The sequence below is a fragment of the Lytechinus pictus genome, chromosome 14 (genome assembly GCF_037042905.1).
Source record: "Lytechinus pictus isolate F3 Inbred chromosome 14, Lp3.0, whole genome shotgun sequence".
NCBI lineage: Eukaryota > Metazoa > Echinodermata > Echinoidea > Temnopleuroida > Toxopneustidae > Lytechinus > Lytechinus pictus.
The window spans coordinates 15339602-15349578 of NC_087258.1; positions in this window are offsets into that span (position 1 = coordinate 15339602).

The following is a 9977-nucleotide window of genomic DNA, read 5'->3' on the forward strand; positions in this document are numbered from 1 at the left end:
TAATAAATGTGGCTTTTTAAAATTTGACTCTCTTTGAATTCATTTTTATGTTAAATTTAATGTTAAATGCACAATGAAAAGGGAATGCGAGCAATATGGTATCATGCTAAAGCCATAATATATAAGAAATGTACATGTAGGTCTATACATGTATGATATTCTTCATGTACATCAATTTTCTCACAATACTACTTTATAACCGAGCTCCAACTTCCAATAGAGCAAATCAAATTTCACACCTACCACCAGTGGAAATGTCACAATACCAAGCATTTGTTGAAATTACTTCTAGGACATTAGCTTCATACAAGTGCATCTGAAAGTTAAAGGGGAAGGTTACCCTGACACTATTGGTGTGAAACGAGTGAAATAGGGAGAAAAAAAACTATGCATTACGTGTAGATTCTTAACTATGCAGTTGAAATAAATGCTTCTATGTCCTTAAACTTTGACCTCAATAGCCAAAACTTATCATGATTCAGATCATCATTTGTCACCCAAGTTTTCAGTTGAAGACATTTTTTGGGGGGGGCTATCAAATCTGCCTACGGATTGTATCTGCAAAATTAGATAAGCTTCAACATTGCAGGGAATAAGGACTTGCCAGGGCTCTTGTGAATTTTTTTTTGGGGGGCGAAATCACCCCAAGCCCTTGGTAACGTCTGCCCTGTCACCCCCCCCCCCCCCGGATATCTAACTGATGTTGTTTAGATGTTTGATGTAGATTATTTGATGCAGGGGTAGGGTATAAAGAAATCAATATGTATTTGAGCGGCACTAATTCGAGACGATGAAAGATTAAGCCGGATTTGTCTTAGACATAAATCACACCTTACTGGATGTAGGTATATACAGAAAGAAAAAAAAACATGAATCTCTATTGTGGTTAGGTTTTACTCAACTTGATGGAATTAAGTACAGTCCTACACATTACAAGACGTGTGGGTGATGAAAGATCCATTCTGGTACTGTAATAAAGTGTGCATTTTTTCATTCTCCTAATATAATTTTCCAGTATTCCAATTTTTCGAAGATGATTTTTTAAACCAGGCTTGGATCTAGGCTAGGGCGCATCCCCCCTTGCCCCAAAACTTAATTGACCTATTATTCTTCACTTTTGTAAGAGATGTGGTTATGGTTTTTTTATGGGTCTTTTATGCATAGAACACCCTATTCATTTGCTAGTCATGTTTTATGAAATAAGCTGAATTGCGATAGTATTCAGAGAGATAAACACCTTTGTACATACTTAAATTGCAAATCTACCTTTTTTTACTCCTACTTTGCCTTATATGTCACAAAAAAGTTGATCACCATAAAATTATTAGTTTTAGATTTAATATACATGTAATTTTTCAAACATTAATTGGTCCTTATTGGTCCGATTGTATCCTACATGTACCATGTAGCTATATATTGTTATCCAAGAAAGAAGTACTAAAAATAATGTAAAATATTAACTGTTCCATATCAACTGATCCAATAATATCCTATCATATTCCAGTAACTGCACAGAATAAACTTTTTTTTTAAATCTCAACTTCATTCATCAATATTTTAAAGAGCCTTCTGGCAAGGGAAATCGTGAAACTCTTATAAGCAAGTAGATGTACATGATTGATTACTTCTTACAGAAAAACTGATCCCCTATCAATTATCCCCAATCTTAAAAGTAATATGTTTTCAGTTAATGATTAAAGGTACATATTTCTGCCAATGCCACTAGTCAATGTGTTGAGCTGCCACTTGGTCTAAGCATATTCATTGTTGTCGTGTACTCGTGTACAGTCGGCGGTGCTGCACCAGCCTGAGTATGCTCAATCTCGAGATTTTAGCCCGATCGGCCCTCTTCACGATTGAACTCGAGATTCAAGAAACCCTGTCTCCACTATCGCAAGAAGAGCGATTCCTGCTCGAGCGAGGCATCGATGCACTATGGTCTGAATAAATAATCCTAGGTGCATCTGCACCTGCAAATTAGCTGGATAATTTGTAAAAAGCGTGCTATTTTGCAAACAATCCCAAGTTGACTTGGGAATGCAATCTCGAGATTAATCCAGTGAAATAGTGCGATAATTGTGTCTCCATTACAAATAATTTTGAGATTGTTCAATCAGAAATAGCAGCTAATTTGAAAACTCGGGCTGGTGCAGAGGGCCCTGATATTCACCATTAAATGTTCATTGGTGATTATTTAGCGTGTAAGAAAGGTTCACCATTTATTCTTAAAGTTGCTTTTATCTTAATACGAACAGCTTTTATGAAACACTCACCTGGTATCATAATTCTTCTCCTTACTCTGTTTTTTTTGGGGGGGTGGTTTCAGGTTAAAGGAATTTTTAGCATGCTATTGTATTTCATCTTGATTTGGCATATACCTGTTAAATTATTTACTCACCATAAAATCAAAACAACTTGCCCAAACCATTGGGAAATTACATATAATTTATGTTCACTTATACCAATCTAATGCTATTCCTATCACAGAATGAAATTTACCGAGATCATGAATATTATAGGTCTCAGTTCATTCACTCTGACTCTACAACAAATTGTTCCTTTAAAGCGACAATGTCCTTTCAAAAGTTCAAATCCAAGTCTACGATAATCCATTCTCAATACTAGATAATAGGAAATGGATGGAGCCCTACATCAACCAATACAAAGCAGAAACCCAGATCTTAGATTTTTATTTCTAATCAAAACACCCAGAAATAGCCCAAATTAGACAGACCCAGGATGACATTTGGAATTTTTAAGCACTGACGTCATCAAGGAGGCTGGTTGAATAAGAAGATAATATTTTTCTGACGTACACAAACAGCAAGGCCCTCCCCATCCGAGAAAGCATTTAACATGACAACAAAAGCCACTTCCAAGTTACCCAGTCCCAAGAGCAAGGGGACTTGTGTTTTTCAAAGTACACTGACCCGATATACCCTGTTGAGTTTCATATGCGCAAAAAAATTATAATTCATCTTATGGAAAGTACATCATTTGAAAGAATTCTTGGGCCTGGGATTTTGTTGATAAATGAAAGTAATTATTTTAAGTAAAGAAAAAAATGAAAATTCATAATTGCAAAGTGTTTTTTTTTATCTCTCTCTCACTAATACTGTAATTTCATTAGGCATACATTGTTAGAAATACATGTAGACACTGGGCTTGGCCATGGCGTTATATAATAATAATAATAACAATAGCCAATTTTTATAAAGCGCTTTTCCCAGAATGGCTCAAAGCGCGTTACAGCATATTACCCCGGTCATTGGATTCATTTCTATCCCCCACGAAAAGTGCACAATTTCCACTCCCTGGGGAGCATTCCTTGCATTCATCGCAGCCTCATTATGGCGCTGGCAAAATCAAACATACAATATCTTTCGCATCCTACCGGGTACCCATTTAGCACCTGGGTCGAGAGTGGCAAAGTGTGGATTAACGCCTTGCCAAAGGACGCTAGACCGCGGTGGGGTTCAAACACACAACCCTCTGTTTACAAGGCGAGAGTCAGAACCACTACACCACGGCTCTTCCACCAACGTTATATCAAAATATACCGCAGCATTCAAATCTGGGTTAGCCCTTTCACCATGACTCTGTCTACAAATTTTTAGGTTAGGTTGTACTCGCTAAGAATAGGTGGCTTATTGTAAAAGGCCGTGTAGAGTTGCGGCGTTGCACGTAAGTTTCGGGTGAATTTTTAAGGGCAGCCATAAAGGCCAAAAGTTGTTTTTTTAATCTAACTCTTAAATAGAGTATCTGGGCCCCGTCTTACAAAGAGTTTTGATTGATGCGATCAACCTCAAGTATATGGAAATCCATCAATGTCATAATTTTCCAACAAGAAATGTGCGCATGTCCTGTTGTAAAAAGGAAAAAGGATACCGAATTGTCAAGAAAACAAAGAATTTATTAATATACTTCTATGTAGAAAACATTTTTAACAAACAATCATTCTAGATGATGACGTTGCTGGCTTTTCATAGTTGTGGTTGATCGGATCAATCGCAACTCTTTGTAAGACGGGGCCCTGATCTTACTCTGATTCAAATAATCAGTTTCAATATTTATACAGTATCTTATCTTTTATGGATCTCTATCACTTGTGTAAATTCTTGGTAGCTTTGTACTTCAAAAGAAACCATAGGAAAAATTGACCAACTGCCTAGCTTACACTCCACTTACTCGGCCATTTAATTTTGGCCCTTACAGCTGCCCATAGTAATTTACCTGAAAGTTACACACAACTCACACGGCCATTTATAAAAAGCCGAATATGCCTACATATACAAACCTTCATCTTCTATATTTGCTACCCAAATTTTGTCATAATACAGAAAATAAAAATGGGGGGGGGTAATAAAAACTTAACATTGGGTTGTAAAGGTCATTAACCTCTGCTGGTGACCTTTGACCTTGAGGTGACCTATAATTTTTTTCGACTAACTTTGGATATCTGTATCATCATTCTTCAGATTTAAAGAATAGTCATTCAACTAAGAGTGATAGATGGACGGACAACTGTGATTTATTTAATCTCCCCTCACCTTTGGTGGACTCGACAAATATGACCTGGGTTGTGTTTCATAAAGCTGTTCGTAAGTTAGGATCAACTTTACGAGCGACTGGAACCTGTTCTTATTACATACGTCAGCTACATATGGATATATCATATAGCACAAGAAAGGGTCACCAGTCGTGCGTAAAGTTATTCGTAACTTACGAACAGCTTTACGAAACGGGCCCCTGTTCCCAATGTCTATTTTAAAATAAAATGAAACATCTTATCAAAAATTGAATATTGCATATTCCAAGTAATAATAAAAATAGGCAGTTTACACAATATTACTAAATTTATCGATTCATTTCCTGTCATAAGGCTGATAAATTTTTCGATAAAGCTGAGGGGTCCATGTAAAAAATTGAGATTTTTATTCATATCCCGCAGATCTTTTAAGCTCTTTTATTTATGTTTAAAACTACTCCAAAAGCAGAAAATGTCAAGATAAAATCTTCTTGAGCTTTGTGACATTATTAGCTGAATATATATTGATTTAATATCAGAAACTACAGAAGGAAAAAGTGAAGAAAAAAATAACATGGCATAGAAAGAAAGAGAGAGAAAGAGACAGAGACAGAGAGAGCATGGTCACTAAATATGATCTTACTGTTTGATTTTAAAAAAAATTATTATTACACTGCCTGATTTGAGAATACTTTTGTATGTCGAGTTTTAAAATCAATATCACAACTCTTTATTGAAAGTAGAGAGTAGCTTTAAAATTCAAAGAATAATAGCAACAGGAAGACGATTGAATACAAGAAATCATGATGCCTAAACCTCAAGGCACTTCTTAAGGTCTGTATATATCCTCTCTAAGAATATGAAACCTTCACTAAGGGCTCTCAGAGAGCTTGATGGCTGATTAAGTATTAAAGAATACAATTCATCAATCTCTGGGCTGGATTTGACCATCATCAGAAAATTAAAAGACCAGTGGTGAATTAACGGAAATTGATTTGGACAAAAGTCTAGGGAGGTCGAGATATTTTGTCAGATATTATTGCCATATGAAAATACATTGTTAGAAATTTGTTTCTATTTTAAGAATATAGTAAGCTTTTTTACCAATGGTTAATGGAATCTCTCAGCACAGAAATTAGCAGAGAATATATTCATGTTAAAGCATGTGTACAAACATGCATGTTTGCTTCTAATTCAAACTGTTACATAAATCAAAGTAAATGAAAATAATGGGGTTAAGTTTTTGCTAGAAAAAAAATGTATGATAATCAGAGGACACATATGAAAAACATATTGCTCTTTTTTTTCAACATTTTGATGGATCCCTTTAAAAACTAACAGGCAAAATCACCACACATCATGGACTTGCTGTATTGTGCACATTCAATAAACATCTCATTATGTAAGCATATTGCAATATGTCACTCCTGACAGCTCCCTTTAACTTTAAACAAAATAAGAAGATATCGAGAGTAATTAACTTACCGTGTTTTCTTGTGGTAGCCAAGACGATGGCGACGATAACGACTGTGAGTAAGAGAAGAAGACATACGACAAGAAGTATCCTTTCTAACGTGCTCCTTTCCCACCAGAGTTTGACGCTCACCGACTGCCCCTTCCATTTCGTCTCATTTACCCCTCTCCCTTTAAGATGCTTGAAGCGGACCTCGGGAGGGGCGTTTGAAGCTACCTCCATTTTTCCTGATGGATTGTGAGTGGTGGAAGAATTGTTGGTAGCGTTCGCCGCCGACCCGTTGTTGGCTGCGTGCGTCTGTGACGACGGATCTTCCTCAAAGACATCGTCCCCACCGCTGAGCGATGAGCGCTCATACTTCACCATCTGTACAGGGCAGGAAAGGGGAGATAGAGAGGAGACGATACATTGTTTAGCGGGGATTCAAGCAGCTCGAGCTTTAGACACCAATCAAGATTTTAATGATCTCTACCTGGTCTCCACATGTGAAAACATCCTAAGGGTCCCTGCATCTTATCACTTCAACTACGGGGTCATGCATTTTGTGGTTGTAATCAAACAAACGCGTCGTTTCTGTGGAGTAGCAGGGGAGATGGCGGTACTATTTGCAAGATGATTTCCCTCTGGATAGCTTGTTAGACGGGGTTTCCCCCCTGGGAGAAATGGATCAATCCAGTAAAGTGATGTTAAATACGCTAGTGAAGTGCTGGAGTAAATGCAAACCAAGGGAAGCTAGAGAGTACGGAGCCTGGTATCATAACAAACAAGGCAAGAGATGTCAAGTACCTATCATCCTTTCTCTTTCGTCTCTCACCATGTCTCTCTCTCTCTTCCTCTCTCACTCTGTCTCCCTGCCTGTCCCCTCCCCCTCTACTCTTCTCTCTTCTTTCACCTATTTCTCCTCTTCCTTTGTTCTATATCTTCCTTTCTATTCTGTTCTCTCCTCTCTTCTTCTAGTATCTGCTTTACCTTTATCCTTTTCTCCTCGCCTCCCACCCCCCCCCCCCCCTCCTCCTCTTTTCTCTTCTCTCCCCTTTCTTCTCTACTCTCTCCCCATCTTCTACAGAGGAATACAATTCAATATATTCAGATCTCTTATAAAAAGGTTTTTTTTACACATGCATGAACATGACCTTCCCTATCCAGATGTATAAAATTTGGGGAAAATGATTAGATTTCAATGCACTTATTTCATATTATTCCAATTTCAACCCTCATCATATTCATATCATTATTCCACATCAATGATTTGTATTACATGTTTATACTCCAAAAGATCTGTAAATATTATTTGGCCTTTTTTTAAATAAAACAACAATTCAGATACTACAGACACGTGAAATTACTCTTACCATGGCTACATTATACAAGCTCTGCTTTTCAGTTGGCCCTCCCCCCCCTTTCAACCTATATTTTATTTTGGTAAATATTTATTGTAATATTAGGTTAATCTTGTATATGTACTTCAAACGATTTTCAACTGTATAATAATGACAAATTGAAAGAGGAAAATAAAACAATTGAATTTAATTGCTAATACCTCAGGTAATAACAAAAATGTAGAGGGTGGAGGCATGAAAGCTATAATCAATGCACATTGCTTTGTTTCATACACTTCCCTCCGATTTTCTATTCTTCTTCGCCTGATAGCATTGCTGCTGATTTGACAGTGTGTTACGGCTGATCTCACCACACCATCTGATTACATATTGAAAGAGTGAACACAGAACTGACAAAGTGTCAGTAATAGGCCCACTATATGCTTTTCACACTGTACTTTTTTTCCTTAGGTGGGGCTAAGGGGGGGAGAGTCTTAGCTTAGCCTACTTTGGTTTCACACTGTACTTTTTTTCCTTAGGTGGGGCTAAGGGGGGGGGGAGAGTCTTAGCTTAGCCTACTTTGGTTTCACACTGTACTTTTTTTCCTTAGGTGGGGCTAAGGGGGGGAGTCTTAGCTAATCCTACTTTGGTTTCACACTAGGTCACTTGGGCTAGCACGGTAAATAGTACGGTACTATCTGGCCCTGCTAAAAAGCAGGGTAAGCCAGCTTATTGTGGTACTAAGAGTAAGAGATGCAGTGTGAAACGAAACCGGGCTAAGGAAAAGTGGGGCTATAAGCATTAGCCAATCACAGAAGGTGAAATTGCACGTTAATCACACGCTGTGTGGCAAGATCATTAATATTCCTGTGGTGTGCAGTACTCCAGGGTTAAGGCGTAAACCCCAGCTAAGAAAATAGTATGGGGTTTAGAAAGACAGTGTGAAACCAAAATAAGATAGTATGGGGTTAAGGATGGTCTGGGGTTAAGGATAGTGTGGGGTTAAGAAAATGCAGTGTGAAAAGTATAATAGTGGAATGTTTATTATGAGTGACGGGCGGTTGAACCTTAGCAGGTAGTTTTTATCAACCCATGCAAGATAAGGTGTATTCAGACCACCTCAAAGTTTGAAAATACCAGGAAATTTCTCCAATGTGAAAGCAAAATACTTGTTACATCCCCAAAGAAATTCCTACATAGAGTCAGTACTAGCCAAAATGACTAAACTTTTGCAGGGAGATTGCCAAGATCTTTGGTATTTTGGAAGTGTGAGAGCAAATTGCCAGCCCTATCTCAACCAAGTGAGAGGTAGGGTGTGGGCCAAGTTGGGTGCTGGCACTGTGGGGTGCTTGTGCCTTGCCTGCTAATCAGACCATACTGCGGTTGCTTGTAACTTCAAGAACTTTAGCCTGAACAAGTTCTTGTAATATAACAGGTATTCTGGTGATTGAGTTGGTCTGAATACACCTTTCGCACCGTTTACAGATTCTAAAGCTAGACATAAAGCTCTCCTCTATATTGAAAGTAAACGCGGTCATTACGATGAGTTAGAACAGAATCAAATTAAATGACCAGCAAAGTATTTGTATGTTAGAAATAAAATTAGAGGCCCTATGTTTCAAATCTGAAAGAAAATCTGAAGAAATCTGAAAGAAAATTTTCAAATGCGCACAATGAAAAGACCACAACGTTTGAGTCGATTATACAAAGGTTTTTCGGATGTTCAGTTTACAAATTAAAAGAACCTGGTGCCCAGTTGTTTTGTTTTGTTTTTTTGTTTTGAAAATTAGAAAACAATGGGTAGATTTTAAACATTCAAATTTCTAGGGATGGAAAGATGCCCCCCCCCCTATAACAGCTGCATAGGCAAAACAGCCGCAGCTATGAATGAATCAGGGTCGAAGATACTCAATCACAATATACACAACAATAGAGGGCCACCAATAAATAAACCTGTTGCCGATTAGGGTTCGGACTATGCACACCAATACTAATGGAAAAGAAATAAAGGACTTTGATGGCATTGAATTTATGATACACAAGTCCACAAATGGCACTAATCTCAATTCTAATAAAAGAACCAACTGTCTCTGAGAGAGATACACATACCCATCATTGAACTTGTGCAAAGGTACACTTTAACACATCTCGCATCACATTACAATTACAACATAGGCTGTCTTGTATACTCACAATTTGTAGGTTGATTTCTTCCTCACTCAATAGAGAACAAGAAAATAATAAAGCTTTCCACCCCAAAACTGCTTCCTCAAAGAAATAAGGCGCAACCGCCTACGAAATTCCAAATGATCTTAAAACAGTTTAAGCAATATGGCGGGCAACGTTGAGATGCTTGATAAACAGGGAGCGAATAATACACTGAAGAAACCAAAGTATCAGCAACATTGCAGGACATGCAGATGTCGCTGGGCCTTGGAGAGAAACACAAATCCCCTTTCGAGTGAACTTTAATCGTAATCCAGCAAGGCTTCAGTAGAGTAAAGGAATTTGCGTGGGTCCAAATGGTTGCCATGGCGATTCCTCTTCCACTCAATGAATAAGTTTAAGGGGGGTTCTATTTGTCTCTGTCTGTTAACACTTGTTTAGGGAATAGATCTCCGTCTAAGATGGCATGATCAAATGAACATTACACCCA